The sequence below is a fragment of the Natator depressus genome, chromosome 1 (genome assembly GCF_965152275.1).
Source record: "Natator depressus isolate rNatDep1 chromosome 1, rNatDep2.hap1, whole genome shotgun sequence".
NCBI lineage: Eukaryota > Metazoa > Chordata > Testudines > Cheloniidae > Natator > Natator depressus.
Window position 1 is genome coordinate 257446392 of NC_134234.1, and position 22352 is coordinate 257468743.

Below are 22352 nucleotides of genomic sequence, written 5' to 3' on the forward strand. Positions count from 1 at the left end.
TTCCATGTGGTAACTTTGACATTTATAAGAACTAAGGTAGAAAACTCATTGTTGACTGTCTTCAAAACCCCTATTATAAGGGAACACTTCCTTCTAGATAATTTGGTGCAAAAGAATTTTTGGCATTAGAGGCATTCAAAGGAGTTATATAAAGGTGAGAATTACAGCACTTATAAGAAGGTACATTCATTAGAGACATGTACCAGTATTGCTGGATGAAGGTGTCTGTTACTTCTTTAAAAAGTGTTAATTTTTTACATTGTCATCACTACCACTCTAAATTAAACTAAAGATTCTCTGATGTATTTTGATCTGAGAATGTAGATTTTATTCCTGTCCATAAATACATTCCTTGGTGGAACAAGTGGGTTTGAGACCTTTTTATTAAACATAAATTTCTATGGACCCATATTGGAATTCTTACTGGGTAAGTGTTAGACCTGTCCAGTTTGATATAAAATTTGGACGACTCATTCCAAGGTGAGGGAATAAACTGGAAAGCAGGAAAAAAAGAAAACATTTTTGGGTAAATGGGGAGGAAATGAGTTTTTACTACTGAGATGAGGAAAAGAGTAAAAAGGAGTTGTACTGGGCCGTTTTGACAATGGAAATGATATAGTGTGACAGAGTTGAAACTACAAATAGGCATTTCCCTTCTCCTCAGAAATATTCTGACCTGGAATATTTTTCCAAGCTTTGGGTTCAACTCTAAAATCAGAAGTCAGAACAATCAGTCAACTATTATGCAATTTCCATCCAGAGTGAATTATATCATGGCTTGGTCAAAGAGGGAAAGTTATTCTAAACACTTTAAAGAGAGATTTATTCAGATGCTGTAATCAAAATGAAAATTTTGGAAGCTTATTGGGTTGGGATGCTTTTCTCCAGCCACCTTATTCCATAAAAAGCACCCTTGAACTTTAATAAAATAAAAATAATTAAAAAAATGAAACCCCAAACTTAGAATATTAGTCTGTAATGTGGACTAGATCTTAACTAGTATTAATAAAATGGTCTGAAATAATTGCCTTATGAATATCCTAAGAAATAAACTTCACCCTGTGAGCTTCATGTAGTAGTAAATACGGTAGGTACCCAGTAGGTGGAAGCATATCTAACAGTGAGCTGTCCTTTGACTGTTGATTTTTAATATTAATCTTGTAGACTAAGATCACTTGGACTGTTTGGTAAACATGACCATTACAAAAGGGTGGGTTGCAATATATAGTTCAAATGGTGCTGTAAAAAGGAAATTAAACATAATTGTTCAATGTAACTGAAATTTCTGTGTGCAGAGTTAGAAGCATATCAAAACAACTATACAGAAAGGAATTTTGATGCATTGTTCTCTGTAGTCCAATGTGGAATCTTATTTCAAGTTAAAAATTGACACTGACTAATTTCAAGATTAATACATTGCAGTTCAAGATGGATTTTTAATTACTAGATTTAAGTATCAATAAAAGTTGATCAAATTTCAAAACATCTGTTTAATTTGGAGAAAATCTTTCCTAAGATTGCAAGGTCAGTCTTTGAATTGATATAGTTAACTTACACTGTCCCCAACCTGTTTCGACCTAAGCCCTGAAGTGTGCTTTGTGGATCCGAATAAGGAGGGAAATCATTTCAAATTTGATCTAGTTGCTTGCTTTTTGGGATTTCAAATCAAATAAATCAGTGCAGTATGTGGAGTGCTTTTAATTTGCTAGCTGAGTTGATAGAAATATATTTGTATAGGGTTTAACATGGAGAGAAAAACCTTAGCTATAAAGATACATGAAATTTGTTTGAGCCTATGTTTCAACGTCTTGTTTGATTGTAATATACGTTGCTCATAAAGTAGCTGAACTGCATGATGAGAAGGAACAGTCTGAAATGGAGGCTGAAATTCCAGAATGTCTTCATTTGGTTTAGTTGTTGGCAGGGAGCCGATGTTTCACTACTTACAGTGGAGTTAGCAGAAGCTAATAACAGTAATATCTCTGACCATTGTATCTCTCCACCCATCTGCCCTCATCATTCCTACCTCCAAATCTTCAGAAAATAGATGGAAAAGGAAATTAAACATAATAGTTAAATATAACTTTTTATTGGCTGTTTAAAAATATTTTGGTAAATTACAGTGGTAGAGTTTTTCTAACCTTGGAGCCTGGATTTACTAATGTGTAGTGGCTCTTCAGTTTGGGTAGCAGAAATAGTTGTATTTATGCTTTGAAGGCCTATTGTTGCTCTATGGAGTTAGTGAAACATTTCCTCTGTGATGTTTAACTGGTGATGTAGTGGATCAGGGGTGTGCCTAGGAGGAGCCAGCAGAACTTGGGAAGTGGGAAGGGAGCTAGCACAGGGTGTGCATTGCCTGAATGTACCTGCTGCTAGCTGTGTTCGATTTAGGTGTAAGGTGGGAGTCAAAGTTCACCTATTGTTCTTGCAACAGGAATTTGAAGGCCATCTGTTCTATTTACACCTACTGAGACTGTTTCAAATGTAAATGTCCTTAAAATGCTTACAAGTTAAAATTTTGATTTTGATGGATTGTGTTGATGTATGAAGGATTTTTAAAAATACAGGAAATAAGTAAAATTTTATTCATTTGTATTACATAATCCTACAACTTAAGTTAGGTGCATAAATCCAGAATTCTTCAGTTCAGCAAATGCCCCACTTTGTAAAAGTCCATATACTTGTTTTGCAAGGTAGTATCTTCATGTCTGCATCAAACTTATTTCTAAATAAATACCCTGGTTTCAGTATGAAGAAGAAACTTTTTTACCAAGGTTCCGTGATATTGAATATGCAGGGTGCCGGCTTTGCAATCCTGTGTAAGAAAGCCTGGCACACCCTTCAGGACAGACAAATTTGTTTTAAAAATTTTCCTGAGCTGAACTTAATTGCATGTTATTACCAAGCTTGTTGGGATGCTTATTTGGAGATAGGATTGTGTGCTTGGAACAGAATTGCTCTAAATTTACAGAGGATTATCCTTTTTGATAGCTACCTGGACTTTATCTTCATGACCAAAGGTTTGGTCTCACCTCCTGAATAAAGTTGGGCTTAGGAGTAAGGTGGTTATTTGAGTCTTATTTGTCTTTAGGAGCCTAGATATACCAGCCTTGAATTGGACAAGTTTCCAATTGGTATTTTATAAATTCACAAGTCAAATAATATCTACACTATCCCAACTCCATCAGCCCTGAGCCAGTTAATCGTCAACAAAATACTCCTTTTATTCTGCCTCTTTGGCTGTTCAGCAGCTTGCTGTTAGCACCTTCTGGTTACTATCATGTTGCCTGCTCTACTCATGTTCTTATTCAGAGTGGGAAGGTGTTTCATAGGCAAATATGATAATTTGTGTATTTCTTTGGTGGTGGTTGCACTCTGCTGTCCTGCGTGCCCCAAATCTGAAGGCCAAGTCATGTCAGCCATTCGAAGTAAAATATTTTTAATTTCTGTTCAAAGAAATTTGTTTTCTCCTAGTATGAAAAGGAGATGAAAGACTAGTCAGTCCTGTTACATCATGGACACCGATTAGAACGCTTCATTTGTGTGTAAAGCTTTACATCTGTTGGAAATATTTTTAAATAGTTGTGGTTGAGTAGTCCTCAAATCATCTGATTCAATACATAATTTTGGGAGTATACAAAGCTCAGAAGTTAGGCTGTTTTAAAAACATGGGGCAAACTTGTTCAGATCACTTTGTAAAAATCTAGATTTGGTTTATGTTAGAGGATGGTAACTTGGCTTGGTCCCTACCTTACCAACAAACAAAACTTTTAAAAGGTAGAATTCCAGTTGTAACTGAATGAAGTAAAGATACTCTTAATTTTGTAGAAAGAACATATTTTTTTTCCCTCACAACTTAAATGCATCCCAACTGAAATTATGCCAAAGCACCTTTATTAGAATCCTGCAGATAATGTGATTTTAAAATGACTTGTCTTATGAATTGTGGTGTCCAAAGCTGGAAGAAGGGGAAAGATGAATTATTATAGTAGATGTGGAACTTCTGAAGTTGGTGCAGTTAAGGGACATAATAGAAATGTTCTTCTCATTGGCATCTTAAACCACACTTTTAGGGGTGATATTTTGGCTATAGTATTGCTATGCCCTCTTAAATAGCTGCTGTTTTCTATCCCAAAATGTGGATACTTCAATAGTGGGTGGATTGATGTGTGAAGTGCTTGCGGATGAAGGGTGCTTTTATGATTGTATGTTGATCCAATTAAAGAATTAAAATTCACTCTTAGCTGGGTGTGTAACTCCCCCCCCCCCCCCCCGGGGTAGGGGAGGAGAAAAATCTGGCTAATAGTCTGCTTTCCCAAGCAGTATCAGAGGTAGGCAGGTGTTCATGTGGGAGCGTTGGAACTCTGGAGACCCTTGCTTTTACTGCAGCCAGTAGGCTCTTAGGGTGGGTAGGACAGAACCTCTTCTAGCAGGCACTGGTGAGGTACTGTGATCATTTATTAGGCATTGTCATAAATATAAAGGGAAGGGTAAACTCCTTTAAATCCCTCCTGGCCAGAGGAAAAACCCTTTCACCTGTAAAGGGTTAAGAAGCTAAGATAACCTCACTGGCACGTGACCAAAATGACCAATGAGGAGACAAGATACTTTCAAAGCTGGGGGAGGGGTGGGGAGAAACACAGGTTCTCTCTGTCTGTGTGATGCTTTTGCCAGGACCAGAGCAGGAATGTAGGTCAGAACTCCTGTAAAGAGTTAGTAAGCAATCTCGTTAGATTCTGTTTTGTTTAAATGGCTGATAAAATAAGTTGTGCTGAATGGAATGTATATTCCTGTTTTTGTGTCTTTTTGTAACTTAAGGTTTTGCCTAGAGGGATTCTCTGTTTTGAATCTGATTACCCTGTAAAGTATTTACCATCCTGATTTTACAGAGGTGATTCTTTTACTTTTTCTTTAATTAAAATTCTCTTTTAAGAACCTGATTGCTTTTTCATTGTTCTTAAGATCCAAGAGTTTGGGTCTGTGTTCACCTATGCAAATTGGTGAGGATTTTTTTCAAGCCTTCCCCAGGAAAGGGGGTGTAGTGCTTGGGGGGATATTTTTTTTGTGGGGGAGACGTTTCCAAGTGGGCACTTCCCCTGTTCTTTGTGTAACACTTTGGTGGCAGCGTTTAACCTAAGCTGGTAAGAATAAGCTTAGGGGGTCTTTCATGCAGGTCCCCACATCTGTACCCTAGAGTTCAGAGTGGGGAAGGAACCTTGACATGGTGGCAGAGCGGTGGGATTAATTTGAAATCATTTTGAGTTTTTTTTTTTCAACCAGAAGCACAGAAGGATTTTAAAAGATTTTAAAGGGTTTTGTAAAAGGGGACAAAGCAACAAGCATAACAAAAGGGATTTGTCTTTTGTGAGCTGGAGTTTCTCTACCTAAAGGCAGGGTAGTTAACCTCCTGCGGGGAAATTCACAAATCTTCACAGACCTGAAGTTTTTTTAGCTAAGAGCAACTAGAGAGTTTTTCTGTCTATTTGCCTGGAGACAAAGGTGTTAGGTTTTTTTTAAAGGATTTTTCTGTAGGCTGACTATGACTATCAGAGAACATAGGTATCAGTTTACAGCACAATCTATTTTTTTTGACAAGCCAAGTTTTTTGTTTGTTTTTGTTTTTATTTCTAACTCTCGGGTGTAAAGTTAAAAACAGAGAGGCAAACATGATAGAGCACGAGGCAGAAACAGCCAAAGAGGCTGCCCACAGGAGAGCTATGGAGGCTGCGAAAGAGGCAGAAAAAAACCAAGAAGCTGTCCACAGGAGAGCTGCGGAGGCAAAGGAAAAAGAAATGGAGGAGAAGGAAAAAGAGAGGAAGCATAAACTGGAGTTGGAGAAGGTAAGGGCTGAGTGGAATCTACTGGATAAACCTAACAATCCTTCCCCAACAATCCACAAATGGGAGCGACGATGTCCACAGTATGATGAATCCAGTGATATTGCTGAATATTTTCTCACCTTTGAGAGACTGTGCACTCTCCATAAAATTCCTGAAGCTCACAAGACGACTACATTGGTTGCAAAATTGACTGGAAGAGCTCTGGACATATTCAATAAGATGCCTATTGATGAGGCTTCTGACTATAAGAAGTTCAAGGATTTGCTTTTAAAGCAATTTCAAATTACTTCTGAAACATAGAGTAAAATTTCGAACCCTTAAGAGAGGGGCTGGACTAAGTAATGTGGCTTATCTAAACAAGATGAAGGATCTGTTAGATAAATGGGTCAAAGGAAGGGGTGTCACTAGCTTTGATGGAATGTGTGATTTGATAGCTCAGGAGCAATTCCTGAATATGTCTAAGGAGGAAATAAAACAGTGTTTATGGGATAAGGAAATAGATTCAGCAGAAAGTCTTGCTTCTTATGCTGATCGATACGAGCAGTCCCAGACCGCCAGAGAGGCGGGGCAAGCCAGAACAAAACGGGTGGAGGGAGGAGAGAGGAACAACGCTGGTAGCAGTTGAAGGAGATACCAGAAGGGACACTCTCAGACCACACCCTACTACCGGGGGCAGCCCAAGGCCTCAACTACACACCAAGGAATACTCCAGACACCTTATCGTCCTGCCACACTGTTCTCCAGCAACCCACCTCACCCCAGTGACCCGTCAGCTGGACGATGTTTTAAATGTAATGAGCCGGGGCATGTAAAGGCCAACTGCCCCAAGAACCCCAACAGATTACAGTTCATTGCACCAGAATCACACCAGAGGTCCTCAGGCCCAGATACCCTTGGAGTGGAGGGAAACTGAATGTGTGGGCAGGAAGAAGGTCACCACGTGGAGGGACACCGGAGCACAAGTGTCGGCTATCCAGGCTTCCTTAGTGGACCCCAATTTAATCAACCCAGAGATCGAAGTGACAATTCAACCCTTCAAGTCCAACTCTTTCAGTTTGCCTACAGCCAAGTTGCCTGTCCAGTACAAGGGCTGGTCAGGAACATGGACTTTTGCAGTCTTTGATTATCCCATCCCCATGCTGCTGGGGGAAGACTTGGCCAATTATCTGAAGCTAGCTGAGAGGGTGGGAATGGTCACCTGCAGCCAGACTAAGCAAGCTGTCACGCCTAGCTCTGTTCTGGAAACTTCTACCAGGAGTTGGTCAGAGGTGATGGAACCGGACCCCATGCCAACGTCTGCAACAGCAGTAGTGGATCCAATCCCAGAGACCCAGACAGAGCAGCCCGAGAACCGGAACTGGTGGAACAGCCAGCACCTGAACCATTGCCAGCACTGAATCCAGTACTTGCAACCCCAACACCAGAGGGCCCCACCGAACCTGGCAGCAGCCAATAACTCTACACAAGAGGCTCAGCCGGAGCCTGAACCCCAGCGGAGAGCGGTTCACAGTCAACGGAAACAGCCCCATCCCCTACTTCGCTTCCAGAGGGACCAAGCCTAGGTCCACAATCCAATGAGGAACTGATGTCTCCAGCATCAAGGGAACAGTTCCCGACCCAACAGGAAGCAGATGAAAGCCTCCAGAGAGCTTGGATGGTGGCACCGAGCAACCCACCGCCTCTCAGCTCGTCTAATCGATCCAGAGAATTAAAGGTTTGTCAGTTTACAGCTCAGGGAGGAGATGAGGCTGAGTGGCCTGAAGGTGTCTACTACGAAGGGAAAAGTGCTGGTGGTGTGGAAGAGGTGAACCTCTCCATGACCCTTGGGCGTATGCAGCGACAGCAGATCAAGCTGTGCACTAACTACGCGCTGACATTCTCAGCCACCCCAGGACTGACTGAACAGGCATACCACTCCATTGACACAGGTAAAGCTCACCCAATTAAAGTCCCACCTTACCGGGTGTTTCCTCAAGCTAAAACTGCTATAGATCGGGAGATCCAGGATATGCTACAGATGGGAGGTAATCCGCCCCTCTGGCAGTGCATGGGCATTTCCAGTGGTTCTAGTTCCCAAACCAGATGGGGAGATACGTTTCTGCATGGACTACCGTAAGCTAAATGCTGTAACTCGCCCAGACAACTATCCAGTGCCACGCACAGATGAACTATTAGAGAAACTGGGACGGGCCCAGTTCATCTCTACCTTGGACTTAACCAAGGGGTACTGGCAGGTACCGCTAGATGAATCTGCCAAGGAAAGGTCAGCCTTCACCACACATGTCGGGCTGTATGAATTTAATGTACTCCCTTTTGGGCTGCGGAATGCACCCGCCACCTTCCAAAGACTTGTAGATGGTGTCCTAGCGGGATTAGGAGAATATGCAGTCGCCTACTTTGACGATGTGGCCATATTTTTGGATTCCTGGGAGAACACCTGGAACATCTACAAAAAGTCTTCAAGCGCATAAGGGAGACAGGACTAACTGATAAGGCTAAGAAGTGTCAAATAGGCCTAAACAGAGTGACTTGTCTTGGACACCAGGTGGGTCAAGGAACTATCAACCCCCTACAGGCCAAAGTGGATGCTCTCCAAAAGTGGCCTGTCCCAAAGTCAAAGAAACAGGTCCAATCCTCCTTAGGCTTGGCCGGATATTACAGGCGATTTGTACTGCACTACAGCCAAATCGCCACCTCACTGACAGACCTAACCAGAAAGAAACAGCCAAATGCCGTTCAGTGGACCGAAGAGTGTCAGAAGGCCTTTAACCAACTTAAAGCGACACTCATGTCTGACCCTGTGCTAAGGACTCCAGACTTTGACAAACTATTCCTAATAACCACAGATGCGTCCGAGCGTGGTGTGGGAGCAGTTTTAATGCAGGAAGGACCGGATCAGGAATTCCAACCTGTAGTGTTTCTCAGCAAGAAGCTGTCTGAGAAGGAAAGCTACTGGTCAGTCAGTGAAAAAGAATGTTACGCCATTGTCTAAGCTCTGGAAAAGCTACGCCTATACGTTTGGGGACGGCGTTTCCACCTGCAAACCGACCATACTGTGCTACAATGGCTTCGTACCGCCACGGGAAATAACAAACTTATTCGGTGGAGGTTAGCTCTCCAAGATTTTGATTTCGACATCCAGCACATCTCAGGAGCTTCTAACAAAGTGGCTGATGCACTCTCCCGTGAAAGTTTCCCAGAATCAGCTGGTTAAAATCGTCCTTGAGATGTGGAAAATATTAGTCTTTATATACTTGGTAGTATATTTAGAGGTGCATGTGTCTTATTAACTCTGTTTTCTCCTAGAGCTCCAGGAAGAAATCAGTCAGCGTTTCACCCTATCTGTGATTTGGGGGGCATGTCATAAATATAAAGGGAAGGGTAAACTCCTTTAAATCCCTCCTGGCCAGAGGAAAAACCCTTTCACCTGTAAAGAGTTAAGAAGCTAGGATAACCTCGCTGGCATGTGACCAAAATGACCAATGAGGAGACAAGATACTTTCAAAGCTGGGGGAGGGGTGGGGAGAAACAAAGGTTCTCTCTGTCTGTGTGATGCTTTTGCCAGGACCAGAGCAGGAATGCAGGTCAGAACTCCTGTAAAGAGTTAGTAAGCAATCTCGTTAGATTCTGTTTTGTTTAAATGGCTGATAAAATAAGTTGTGCTGAATGGAATGTATATTCCTGTTTTTGTGTCTTTTTGTAACTTAAGGTTTTGCCTAGAGGGATTCTCTGTTTTGAATCTGATTACCCTGTAAGGTATTTACCATCCTGATTTTACAGAGGTGATTCTTTTACTTTTTCTTTAATTAAAATTCTCTTTTAAGAACCTGATTGCTTTTTCATTGTTCTTAAGATCCAAGAGTTTGGGTCTGTGTTCACCTATGCAAATTGGTGAGGATTTTTATCAAGCCTTCCCCAGGAAAGGGGGTGTAGTGCTTGGGGGGATATTTTTTTTGTGGGGGAGATGTTTCCAAGTGGGCACTTCCCCTGTTCTTTGTGTAACACTTTGGTGGCAGCGTTTAACCTAAGCTGGTAAGAATAAGCTTAGGGGGTCTTTCATGCAGGTCCCCACATCTGTACCCTAGAGTTCAGAGTGGGGAAGGAACCTTGACAGGCATCTACTACCAGAGGCTGATACGAAATATGAAGCGCAAGACTAGTGTCCAAGGTCAGCAGCCCAGGATAAAGAGTAAGGCTAAACATCTCATCAGAGTTTTGCCATTGATACTTGCTGGTTGTGTCTACTCATATTTTGTATTGGTCTTTCAGCATAACAGGTATTGGATAAACTTCTCAAACTTGGTTACCTGTTTTCTTTAAATATAAAAGTTGTCATTCAGCATTTGTTTACAGAATTAGTTTTCCTTGGTATAATTCATCCATTATTAATAAGGATATAATTTTGTCATGGAGGTCACGGATTCCCTCACTTTAATGGACCTCCGTGACTTCTTTAGCTTCAACCCCTGCCAGAGTGATGGCTGGTGGGGCTTGAGCAGTGGGCTGGTGGTCAGCCGCCAGGACTTGTGACAAAACTTTATCTTACTCATGAATAAATGGCCACAGAAGTTCACCAATATGCGAGTGTACTAGGGCATCTACTATAGCTACCACTGATGGAGGTGCTTTTGATGTTAGTACAGTGGTGGGAAATTAAGAAAAACGTGAGGGTAGACAGCTCCTTTCCTTGTCCATGCTTCCTTCTTTCCTTGCTGGCTGGCTGATGTCTACGTTTTCTGTGACTACAGCAGTGACAGCTGGTAGGAGGTAGCTGTGGTAGTCCTCATTTTCAGCTAGGTGTGGATTGTTTGAAGTGGTCCCTCGCTCTCAAGTTGGGAGGGAGACCACTCCGTTTTGCTGTGTCAGGTAACAGCACTCGGGCTTGGGTCTTGCTGGCAGGGCTGAGCAGTAAGAATTCTATAGCTCTGTAGCTGCTTAGCAGAGGCAAACAACAAGTAAGTTTGGTGCTCTCATCCCCTTGGCTGGAGCAGAATAATGAGCAGTCTTTAGCCCACAGCCTCCTAGCTGGGGCTAGCAGTAACTAACAGTCTAAAGCTCTGGCTCTTTGGGCGGGGCAGAGCAGGGGACAGACGTTCGCCTAAGCCTCCTGGCTAAGGTAGCCAGCCCACACACAGTCTAAAGCTCACTGTCTCCTGATGGGGGCAAGCCAAGCACAGGCCTTCTGGCCTATGGGTGCAAAGGCTGCCACCCCAAGGGTGGGGTTGGCAGTAAGGGGGGGTAGGAGGACCCCAGGCCATCCGACTACACCAGATCCCAGCCCAGGGCCAAAACAGTGTCGGAGTGTTCCGCCACTGGGTCAGCAGGGATTCAGGCTGCAACATGCTGACCCCTGCTCCAGCTACAAAACTGGACTAAAATCTGGTTTCCCTGGGTTACTTCCAACTAGTCTGGAGACGGGGTTATGTAGTCCAAGTGTCCTCTGTTTCCTTAGGGTCTATTGTGGATGGCAGTCCCGGCAACTCCTTTCCAGGGTCTGTCTCCTCTGGAGGTAGAGTGCTGCACTGCATGGGCTCGTCTGTGGCTCCTTCCGAAGCTCCTGCTCAACTGAGCTGCAGGTCCCTCCCTTTATACTTCCTGTCCTGCCTGTCTGGCGAGTGGGGGTGGGGGCACGTCTGGCTCTGCCCACCAAAGGGAGGGTAGTGGTCCCTCGCTCTCAAGTCTGGAGGGAGTCTACTCCGCCTCACTAGTCTTCCATTGAAGAGCTTGGCTAGCTAGAGAAGTAACTGGAAACAAGAACAATGCAGTGCTGTTTCTCGATTATGGTAGTGCCTACTATGTGCAAACGTTTCAGAAGGCTGGTCCATATTCCAAGGAGTTTACAACCTAAGGAGCCTCTTAATCTCTAACCCTGCTTCTACTTAACTTTCATGAGCAGCCACGTTACTGGTAACCACAAGGCACTCAGTAGTGCCTGCTGCACATGAGATTCCTAATTTAAGAGGCATCTGCTTCCCAGTGTGAAGTGGTAGTGTTGGAGCTCCCTGTCTGCTCCCAGCAGCTGCTGTTGCATCTGCCAAAGCAGCCTTTTTGCTGCTGCTTTTTCCTGAGAAGGAGAGGGGATGCTTTTCCTGTGCCACTGCTACTCCTGGCTGAGAAGAAAGGACTCCAGAGTCTTCACCTCCTCTCCCAGTCCTGGTGGCACCTTGCTGCTGCTTGCATCTTGGGGCAGGGAGGGAAAGCAACTCTGTCTGTCTGTTTCTCTCCCCCTTATCTGTTCCTCTTCAGTGACTACCTGAGCTTAACTTTAAAACCTGTGACTTCATTTTCTCCCTATCCCTCTTTTACTATATCAGTTTTTCCTCATTCAGTCTACTTCATTCACTTCCACATTTTTCTTCCTTCCTCATTCATTCCATAAATCACTTTTATTATATCTTCTCCCCTTCCTCCTCTTCGCTTTACCTCTTACTGTGTCTCATTCTTCTCATCACATGGACTCTCTCCCCTGGTTTCCCTGTACATGTAACTTTTCTCACACAGTGAAAGTGAGAAAGAGGGTGTGTGAGATCAAGTGTGATTTACTCCTTCCCATAACACAAGAACTAGGGGTCACCAAATGGAATTAATAGGCAGCAGGTTTAAAACACAAGCAAGTATTTCTTCACACAGTGCACAGTTAACCTGTGGAACTCTTTGCCAGAGGCTGTTGTGAAGGTCAAGACTATAGCAGGGTTCAAAAAAGAACTAGATAAATTCTTGGAGGATAGGTCCATCACTGGCTATTAGTCAGGATGGGCAGGGATGATATCCCTAGCCTCTGTTTGCCAGAAGCTGGGAACGGGTGATAGGGAATGGATCACTTGATGGATTACCTGTTTGTTACCTCTGGGGCACCTGGCATTGGCCGCTGTCGGAAGATAGGATACTGGGCTAGATGGACCTTTGGTCTGACTCGCTATTGCCGTTCTTATGAAATGGAAGAATGGGGGAGGAAAGTGAAAGGAGAGGAAAATATTAATGTGGGCTATGGCATGAATATGGAAAGTGTGGGAATGAGAGAATGAAGGTTAGTAGGAATTAGGAGAGGAATTGAGTGAGAGGGAGAGAGTGTAAAACTGCATTCATTGATTGATTTTTAAACTTAATCTCAAACAGTTTAGTAAAAATTAGAGGAAATATTGTCTACAACCTCTCCAAAGGTCACTGTCAACCGCTGTGTATAATTGCTAGAGAACTGCTGCTCTAAAAGACTGCAGCTATCTTGAAGGTGAATTCCTCCTGTCTCTCAAATGAATAAATAGTGGGGACCATGATGAAAACAGCTCCAATGCAAAGCCCCAGTTTCAGTCTAGTAATGCAGGGGAAACTGGAATATTTTTGGTGAGGTTTGTAGCTGATGTTCTCAAGGTGAAGATGCCAGCCTGTGTGTGGTTGGTTTTGTTTGTTTTTTAGGCTGCAATGATGGGGAAACTGTCTAATTCTGGTTCAGTAATTTTTTATAGGTGCTGGATGAATGCTAGATCACTCCAAAACTGCTTTAAGACAACACATGCTGGCTATGTATATGGGAAGCTGTTGGCTCCCATGATCAATCCTTTTGTGTTTCCTATATCAAATCCACTGTTCTAATTTAAATGTAAAATACTAGAGATGTTCTGGATTGAAAGATTGCATGTGGCCTTCAAGCATGGATTGCTAATTCTTCATGGTTGTCCTGGGTGCCAGAGTGTACATGTGCTGTGTTTCTAGGGCTTCTCGAGACTGGCTTTCACAACCATAGACTGGTGAGATCCAGTCTTTGATCTGAGGGAACCTTAAGCTTTGGTTAAAAGCTTTTGTTTTGCCATTAAAGCACTGTGATGCAGTGTGAGTGCCTAAAGTTAATTATCTAGGAGGTATGAATGCTGTTTGGAAGAGTCCTTTTTCTGTGAACTTGATCTGAGGAATTACAAATTCAAGCTCATGGTCATCCTATTCCAGGATTCTTGGTTGATTAGGGATAAAAACTAGGTACTGTTCTGAAGGAGAATATTAACTTTTTTGACTGCCCTAGGATTTGTCTTCCTTGCAATGTGCAACACAAATATTTTGTATGAGATGATTCACACTCTTGTTTCTCAGAGAACAAGGTCCAGATCAAGCAGGCAAGGGGATTATTTTCAGTTTCTCTTCCATTCGCCAATAGATGGAAATGTTGAATTCCCTCCTACAATGGGGATCTTCAGTTTTGAAACTGGTGTCTTTTTTTCACTCTTTCCAAGTCTCAAAGATAGGTAAGTGGTTCCTCTTTTCCCAGTACAGCTTGCCTGTCCATGCCTTCTAGAAGCATGCTTAGTGAAATGTGGTGATGGTATTCCTGCAAAATTTTGTCTTTGTGCTCTGAGGCAGAGATTTTCTCTGTGGGTTTTCTTCTTTAGGAGTTTTTCAGTCTTTTCCCTTTTCCAGCTTAGTCTTACAAAGGCAAACTTGTTTATCCACACTTTGATGGAATGAAACTGTTAAGCAAGCTTCTCCTGAAAGCTGTTAAAAATTCCTCAAGTATGAATTAAATTGTTCCCAGCCTTCCATTTTTGCCAGATACTTGGGAAACTTCAGGTGTATTTCCCTGCAACTGTCAGCTATACAAGAATTGTCAAACTCTTGTCTCTTTCAATTGATCAGGACCAAGAGATTCTTCTTCTTTGAGTAGTGTCCCTATGGGTGCTCCACTATAGGTATATCTCTGCCCCTGCGCCTCTCACCAGAGATTTTTAGGTAGCAGTGTTCATTTAGCTTGCACATGCACTTTCCCTCCCTTGTTCCCTGCCTCGAGGCTTTCTAGCCCTGTGTGGGTGAACCTCCCTTAGTTCCTTCTCAACTGCCCTTGGCCTGAGACAGAAAAAGTAGCAGTCCGGTTTTCTGATCTCCATGTTTCATTATAGTTGATAGTGTTTTTAGTTTTATAGAGTTTGTTTATTTTTGTAGCATGCCGAGCTTCCATTTTTAATTTTTTTTTTTCTCCCTATTCTCCACCCCACCCCCCGCTTTTTGGGGATCACCCTGTGGAAGGGGCGTGCTTCACTACCCCAGTTGTAAATGGTGCCTCTCCTGTTACAGACGGACGCTTCTGCCTCCCATCCTGCAGAAGTACATCTTCTGTCAGCAGTTGAAGGCTAGATCCCGAAAAAATTGAGTTAAAGTTGAAATTCCTCCTCATGGAGCATGTTCTTAAACCAGCGTTGGACCCCCAGTCCTGAATCCCCTCCGCGGCAAAGATCATCCCCAGATCCTTCAAATCCTAGGGAGGGAGAGCCGAGGAGAAAATCTTCTGACTCCCCTCGCAAAGCTTCAAAAAAAAAAAAATAAATAAAAAGGCTGCAAGTCCTCAAACTGATCTCCTGACCAGCCAGAGAGCCTGGCATGATTGGTCACTTTGGCACTGGTGGTTCTGAAACGTGGTACCCAGAAGATACAGGGACCCTTGGGCTGAAGGGCACAGGCTCTGAAGTGGTGGCACTGCCTGCCAAAGATAAGAGCAAAGATCGTACCGTCTTTGCAAAATTGGTACCACCAAAGAAATCCTTGGGCACCGACCGCCTCAAAGCAACCTTTGTTTGGACCACGATTCCCCTAAAAGATCATCGGTACTGATGAATCAGCACCGATAACCCCTGATGGTACTGATCCCAACGATACCTTCATAATCATGGAGACGCCAGAGTTCTCACTACTCGGTACTGGTATCAAGCATGTCCTGGTTACCAGAATCACCAGAGGCACTGGTGCATTCCCCTCCAGTTTCCCTATCAGCCCCACCCTATTCCAGCCGGGGTGACCAAAACAACAATCTCTCTCTGGTCTCTCACCATGCCTCATAATTACAATAATCGGGACCTTCCCACTGACACCCACGCACTGATCCCCAACCCTCCTGATATGGCCACCTGTGGGTGCTGCCACCCATATCCTTTCCTCCTCCCCATACTGAGATCCGTGCCCATACTGAGATCCGTGGGCAGCCTACAGGCACCATACTACTTGGGCATCCAGTGTCTCCTACAGAAAGTCTACTAGGAGATCTCCTACAGTCTCTGTATCCAGAGCCCCAGAACGTCAGGAGGAAACCTTTGAGGAGCAGGAGGCCAGACTAGAAGAGGAGACTATGCCCCCAGCAAATATCTCCATCTCCTCCTCACTTGATGAGGTGGTGATGTCCCATCCACCATTACAGGCCAATGAGTTTAAGCTTTTTCAGGATCTCACTAAGAGGGTTGCTGATGCACTGAAAATCTCCCTTGAAGTGAAAGATACACACCACCTCCTCTTCAAGAATTGTCCTCCCAGTCAACGAGCAGCTTTTAGATCCTGTCAGGGTCATCTGGCAGACAAGAGCCTCCATTGCACCAACGTGTAAAACGACCGAGAAGTACTGTTTTCCCCCCCCCCCCCCCAAAAAAAAGAGGCACTCTCTTTTTATGCATCCTCAGTTTAACTTTATTGTCATGGATGTTGTTAATTTGCAAGGAAGGCACCACTACGCTAAATCAAACCCTTATGATAGAGCCTGGAAAAGGCTGGACTTATTTGGAAGGAAAGCATACTCCTCAGCAACTCTGCAATTCAGGATTTCAAGCTATTAAGTCTTAATGGTGAAGTATGAACACATAAATTATGGAAAACTCAGCGCCTTTATTGACCACTTGCCAGAAACACAACTAGAATAGTTTCAAGCAGTCATCCATGAGGGCCAGCTGGTAGTGAGAACAGAGCTACAGACAACAGCCTGCTCAGTTTTGATGGCAGTGGTAATGAGGTGGGCTTCATGGTTACACCTCTCAGGGCTGCCTAAGGAAGTACTGATGACGACTGAGGACTTCCCTTTTGAGGGCTCCAGACTCTTCACCGAGACTGATGTACAGCTTCACCCTTTAAAGGATTCCAGAGCCACTCTGCACTCTCTAGGAATGTACTCATTAGTTTACAACCATCTCGCAGAGTCTCTCCACCCCCCCACACCCCCGAGACTAAGAACCACAATGAAAGACCTAGAATGCAGAAATGGAAACAGGCAGCCTCCCAATCTTCAACATCTCAGCCCTCAACCTCAAAGCACCGATTTTGAAGCCTTGCTCAAGACCCTGAGCAACCACTCCTTATAACAGCTGCAACACACAGACCCTTCCACATCCCTTTGGCTATTGCCTAGCTTTCTTCCTCCAGAATTGGGAAAACATCACTTCTGACAAATGGGTCTTGGAGACCATTTCCAGGGGTTACTTTATCACAAGAGACTGTTATGACAGGAAATAGCAGGTGATCTGTACCTAGGGGCCATAAAACCCCAGACCCTGTTCACCTCCAAGGAAAAGGCTTTTATTCCAAATATTTCCTGATCCCCAAGAGAAAAGGAGGTTGGAGACCCACATTAGATCAAAGAGCACTAAATAGATATGTGAAGGCACAAAGATTCAAGATGATCACACTAGCAGCAATTCCATCTCTAGAGCAGGGAGACTGGTTCTCTGCCCTTGACGTACAGTATGCCTATTTCTACATCTCAATTCTACTGTCCCACAGAAGTCCTTCAGTTTACCTTTGGGCAGGACCACTACCAGTACAGAGTGCTTCCATTCAGTCTCTCACTGGCACCCAAAGTATTCTCCAAGGTCCTCCGTTGTAGCAGCGCATCTGTGAACACTGGATATCGTAATCTACCCGTCTCTGGATGACTGCCTTCTCAAGTCTCGTTCCTTCAAAGATTCCCTGTGAGCCACCCAAAGGACATTTTTGCACAACTGGGTCTACAACTCAATACCCAGAAATTGGCCTTGACTCCAGTAAAGGGTTTGGAGTTTACAGGGGTTGAACTCAGTGCAGTTTAAGCAAGAGCATTCCTACTGCTGCACAGATTCAACACCCTGACCAGTCTCCTAGAGACAGTTCAGGCCAGCCCACAAATGTCAGCCAGAAATTGCCTTCATTTTCTCAGGCACATGGTGTCATGCATATTTTTGACATCTCACACCCGATTACTTATGAGGTATCTACAGACATGGCTCAGATATGCTTAGAATCCAAACAAGGACAGGCTAAACAAGCTGCTGTCGATACCCTCTAGGGTCAGAAATGGTGGAAAGACCCATCCAATGTAAGTACAGGGATCATATTCACACAACCACCACTAGCATTGATTCTAACAGCAGATGCCTCTCTGATAGGCTGGGGAGCCCACCTAAACAATTGCAGAGTTCGGGGCAAATGGTCCCCATGGAAGCTGTACTCTATATCAACCTTAGGCTTGTGAACACCTTCTCCCATTCATCAAGGATACTCACTCGAAAATCATGACAGACAAGATAGTGTGTATGTTTTACCTAAATTGCCAGAGGGATGCTAGATCACCCTCCCTTTGCACAGAAGTGCTAAAACTCTGGAATTGGTGCATCCACCACAGTGTGTTCATATCAGCCGCTTGCCTGCCAGGGGTACAAAATATAACAGCAGTCAGTCTCAGTGGTAATTTCTCACCCAACCATGAATGGGAAATGAACCCAAACAGTGCTCCACAATGTATTCAGTCATGGGGAACCTCAATAGTACACCTGTTTGCTACTTACTAGAACAAGAAATGTCTCCGCTACTGCTTCAGAGCTAGATTTGGGAAATAGTCCCTAGGTTGATCACAAACCGGGAAGAATTAGTAGGGGAAGCAAAAGTGGATGGGAACCTGGGAGGCAGTGACCATGAGATGGTCAAGTTCAGGATCCTGACACAAGGAAGAAAGGAGAGCAGCAGAATATGGACCCTGGACTTCAGAAAAGCAGACTTTGACAACCTCAGGGAACTGATGGGCAGGATCCCGTGGGAGAATAACATGAGGGGGAAAGGAGTCCAGGAGAGCTGGCTGTATTTTAAAGAATCCTTATTGAGGTTACAGGGACAGACCATCCCGAAGCGTAGAAAGAATAGTAAATATAGCAGGCGACCAGCTTGGCTTAACAGTGAAATCCTTGCTGATCTTAAACACAAAAAAGAAGCTTACAAGAAGTGGAAGATTGGGCAAATGACCAGGGAAGAGTATAAAAATATTGTTCAGGCACACAGGAGTGAAATCAGGAAGGCCAAATCACACCTGGAGGTGCAGCTAGCAAGAGATGTTAAGAGTAACAAGCAGGGTTTCTTCAGGTACGTTAGCAACAAGAAGAAAGTCAAGGAAAGTGTGGGTGCCTTACTGAATGAGGGAGGCAACCTAGTGACAGAGGATGTGGAAAAAGCTAATGTACTCAATGCTTTTTTTGCCTCTGTCTTCACGAACAAGGTCGGCTCCCAGACTACTGCACTGCGCAGCATAGCATGGGGAGAAGGTGACCAGCCCTCTGTGAAGAAAGAAGTGGTTTGGGACTATTTAGAAAAGCTGGACGAGCACAAGTCCATGGGGCCGGATGCGCTGCATCTGAGAGTGCTAAAGGAGTTGGCGGATGTGATTGCAGAGCCATTGGCCATTATCTTTGAAAATTCATGGTGATTGGGGAAGGTCCTGGATGACTGGAAAAAGGCTAATGTAGTGCCCATCTTTAAAAAAGGGAAGGAGGAGGATCCTGGGAACTACAGGTCAGTCAGCCTCACCTCACTTCCTGGAAAAATCGTGGAGCAGGTCCTCAAAGAATCAATTCTGAAGCACTTAGAGGAGAGGAAAGTGATCAGGAACAGTCAGCATGGATTCACCAAGGGCAAGTCATGCCTGACTAATCTAATTGCCTTCTGTGATGAGATAACTGGCTCTGTGGATGAGGGGAAAGCAGTGGATGTATTGTTCCTTGACTTTAGCAAAGCTTTTGACACGGTCTCCCACAGTATTCTTGCCAGTAAGTTAAAGAAGTATGGGCTGGATGAATGGATTATAAGGTGGATAGAAAGCTGGCTAGATTGTCGGGCTCAATGGGTAGTGATCAATGGCTCCATGTCTAGTTGACAGCCTGTATCAAGTGGAGTGCCCCAAGGGTCGGTCCTGGGGCCGGTTTTGTTCAATATCTTCATTAATGATCTGGAGGATGGTGTGGATTGCACCCTCAGCAAGTTTGCAGTTGACACTAAACTGGGAGGAGAGGTAGATACACTGGAGGGTAGGGATAGGATACAGAGGGCCCTAGACAAATTAGAGGATTGGGCCAAAAGAAATCTGTTGAGGTTCAACAAGGACAAGTGCAGAGTCCTGCACTTAGGACAGAAGAATCCCATGCACCGCTATAGACTAGGGACCGAATGGCTAGGCATCAGTTCTGCAGAAAAGGACCTAGGGGTTACAGTGGACGAGAAGCTGGATATGCGTCAACAGTGTGCCGTTGTTGCCAAGAAGGCCAATGGCATTTTGGGATGTATAAGTAGGGGCATTGCCAGCAGATCGAGGGACGCGATCGTTCCCCTCTATTCGACATTGGTGAGGCCTCATCTAGAGTACTGTGTCCAATTTTTCCACATACTTCTTGTAGTGTGGGGCCCAAAACTGGAAAGAGTCCAGCGGAGGGCAACAAAAATGATTAGGGGACTAGAACACATGACTTATGAGGAGAGGCTGAGGGAACTGGGATTGTTTAGTCTGCGGAAGGGAAGAATGAGGGGGGATTTGAGAGCTGCTTTCAACTACCTGAAAGGGGGTTCCAAAGAGGATGGCTCTAGACTGTTCTCAGTGATAGCAGATGACAGAACGAGGAGTAATGGTCTCAAGTTGCAGTGGGGGAGGTTTAGGTTGGATATTAGGAAAAACTTTTTCACTAGGAGGATGGTGAAACACTGGAATGCGTTACCTAGGGAGGTGGTGGAATCTCCTTCCTTAGAAGTTTTTAAGGTCAGGCTTGACAAAGTCCTGGCTGGGGTGATTTAGTTGGGGATTGGTCCTGCTTTGAGCAGGGGGTTGGACTAGATGACCTCCTGAGGTCCCTTCCAACCCTGATATTCTATGATTCTATGATACATGCTTTCTTCAATGGGGCAAAGAACTGCTCTACGCCTTTTCTTCATTCCCTCTGATATCGAAGGTCCTATTAAAATTAAGGTGGGGAAAAAGCAAGCATTATACTGATGGCACCAACTGACCGAGACAAGTGTGCTACCCATACCTCCTTGTCCTCCAATTCCTCTTCAACCAGTTCCTCACCTACTCTCCTAAAATGACTGACACATCCATCGCCCCAATTTACAGATCCTTTGGCTCCAGGCTTGACTACTTCATTGTTCCAACACACCAAGAGCTGCTGCTCTGAGGAGGTGAAAAGTGTTACTACTCAGTAGGAAATTGATGACTTGTTGCACTTACCGGCAAAAGTGGAAATTATTCTTAATTTAGTGCAATTCCAAACAAGTTGCTCAGACATCTTCCTCCCTCCCTTTGATCCTAGACTATATACTAGATGTCAAAAGGAGTTGGTCTCTCCCTTAGCTCACTCAAAGTACAGCTCATGGCCATGACAGCCTACCACCAGTGGGTGGATGGATATTCGATATTCACCTATCCAACAACACAAAGATTCCTCAAGGGCATGGGAAACTACCTCCTCACACCAGATGCCCAATTCCAACATGGGACCCTAACTACACCACCCTTTGAACCTTGTTCTCTTCTACATCTGTCAATGAAGACAGCATTTCTAGTGGCCATCACCTCAGCATGACGAATAGGGGGAATAAGTGTTGACGGTGCATGCGCTCTTCATGGTTGTCTTTAAAGACAAAATCACTCTGAGGCCTCACCCAAAGTTTCTCCCCAAGGTGGCCTTGTCCTTCCACATGAGCCTCCTCATTCATCTCCCCAACTTTTTCTCAGTCTCATTGTGACAACAGGGAGGCAATACTACATATGCTTGATGTTAGGAGAGCCGTAACATTTTATTTGGACAGGTCAAGAGGGCTTTAGGGAATCTTCTAAACTCTTCCTCTCAATTGTGGACAGATCCAAGGGCTCCACAATATCAGCTCAAAGGCTCTCCATATGGGTCGTGAACTGCATTAACTATTGTTTTCATGCCCATAAACTGCTACCTCCATCAGAAATTCACACCCACTCCATGAGATCACTTTCCACCTCGGTTGCATTTATTAAAGATGTTCCCATCTCAGAAATCTGCAGGGTAGAAACTTGGGCTTCTGCTCATACTTTCCCAGAGCACTATGCAATTACTCGAGACTCAGCTTCTGATGCCATCTTCAGCTCCACTGTATCATCAATTATAGATTGCACTCTGAAGCATCAGCCCTTCATGGGGGGAGGGGGGGAGGGAGGAATGCTGTGAAGTCACCTAATGTGCGGCACCCATAGGGACACTACACAAAAAGGAGGAAGTTACTTACCTTGTGCAGTAACTATGGTTCCTTGAGATGTGTACCCCTATGGGTGCTCCATGACCCACCCTCCTCTCCTCCACTTCAGAGTTCTCAACCAGGGGCTCTGCGGTAGAGAAGGAACTGAGAGTGGTTTGCCCGCACAGGGCTAAATTAGCCTCTAGGAAGAGCATGAAGGAGGGAGAGCACGTGTGGGCCAAATGGACGCTGCTACCTAAAATCTCCCATCAGAGGCGC

The 22352-nt window shown here is 44.3% G+C and overlaps 1 protein-coding gene across 4 annotated transcripts in view; it reads left to right on the plus strand.

Annotated features, from left to right (window-relative positions):
* Positions 1-22352, plus strand: part of EP300 (EP300 lysine acetyltransferase) — a 130272-nt gene that overhangs the window by 21820 nt on the left and 86100 nt on the right. The gene's annotated exons all lie outside the window — the stretch shown is intronic.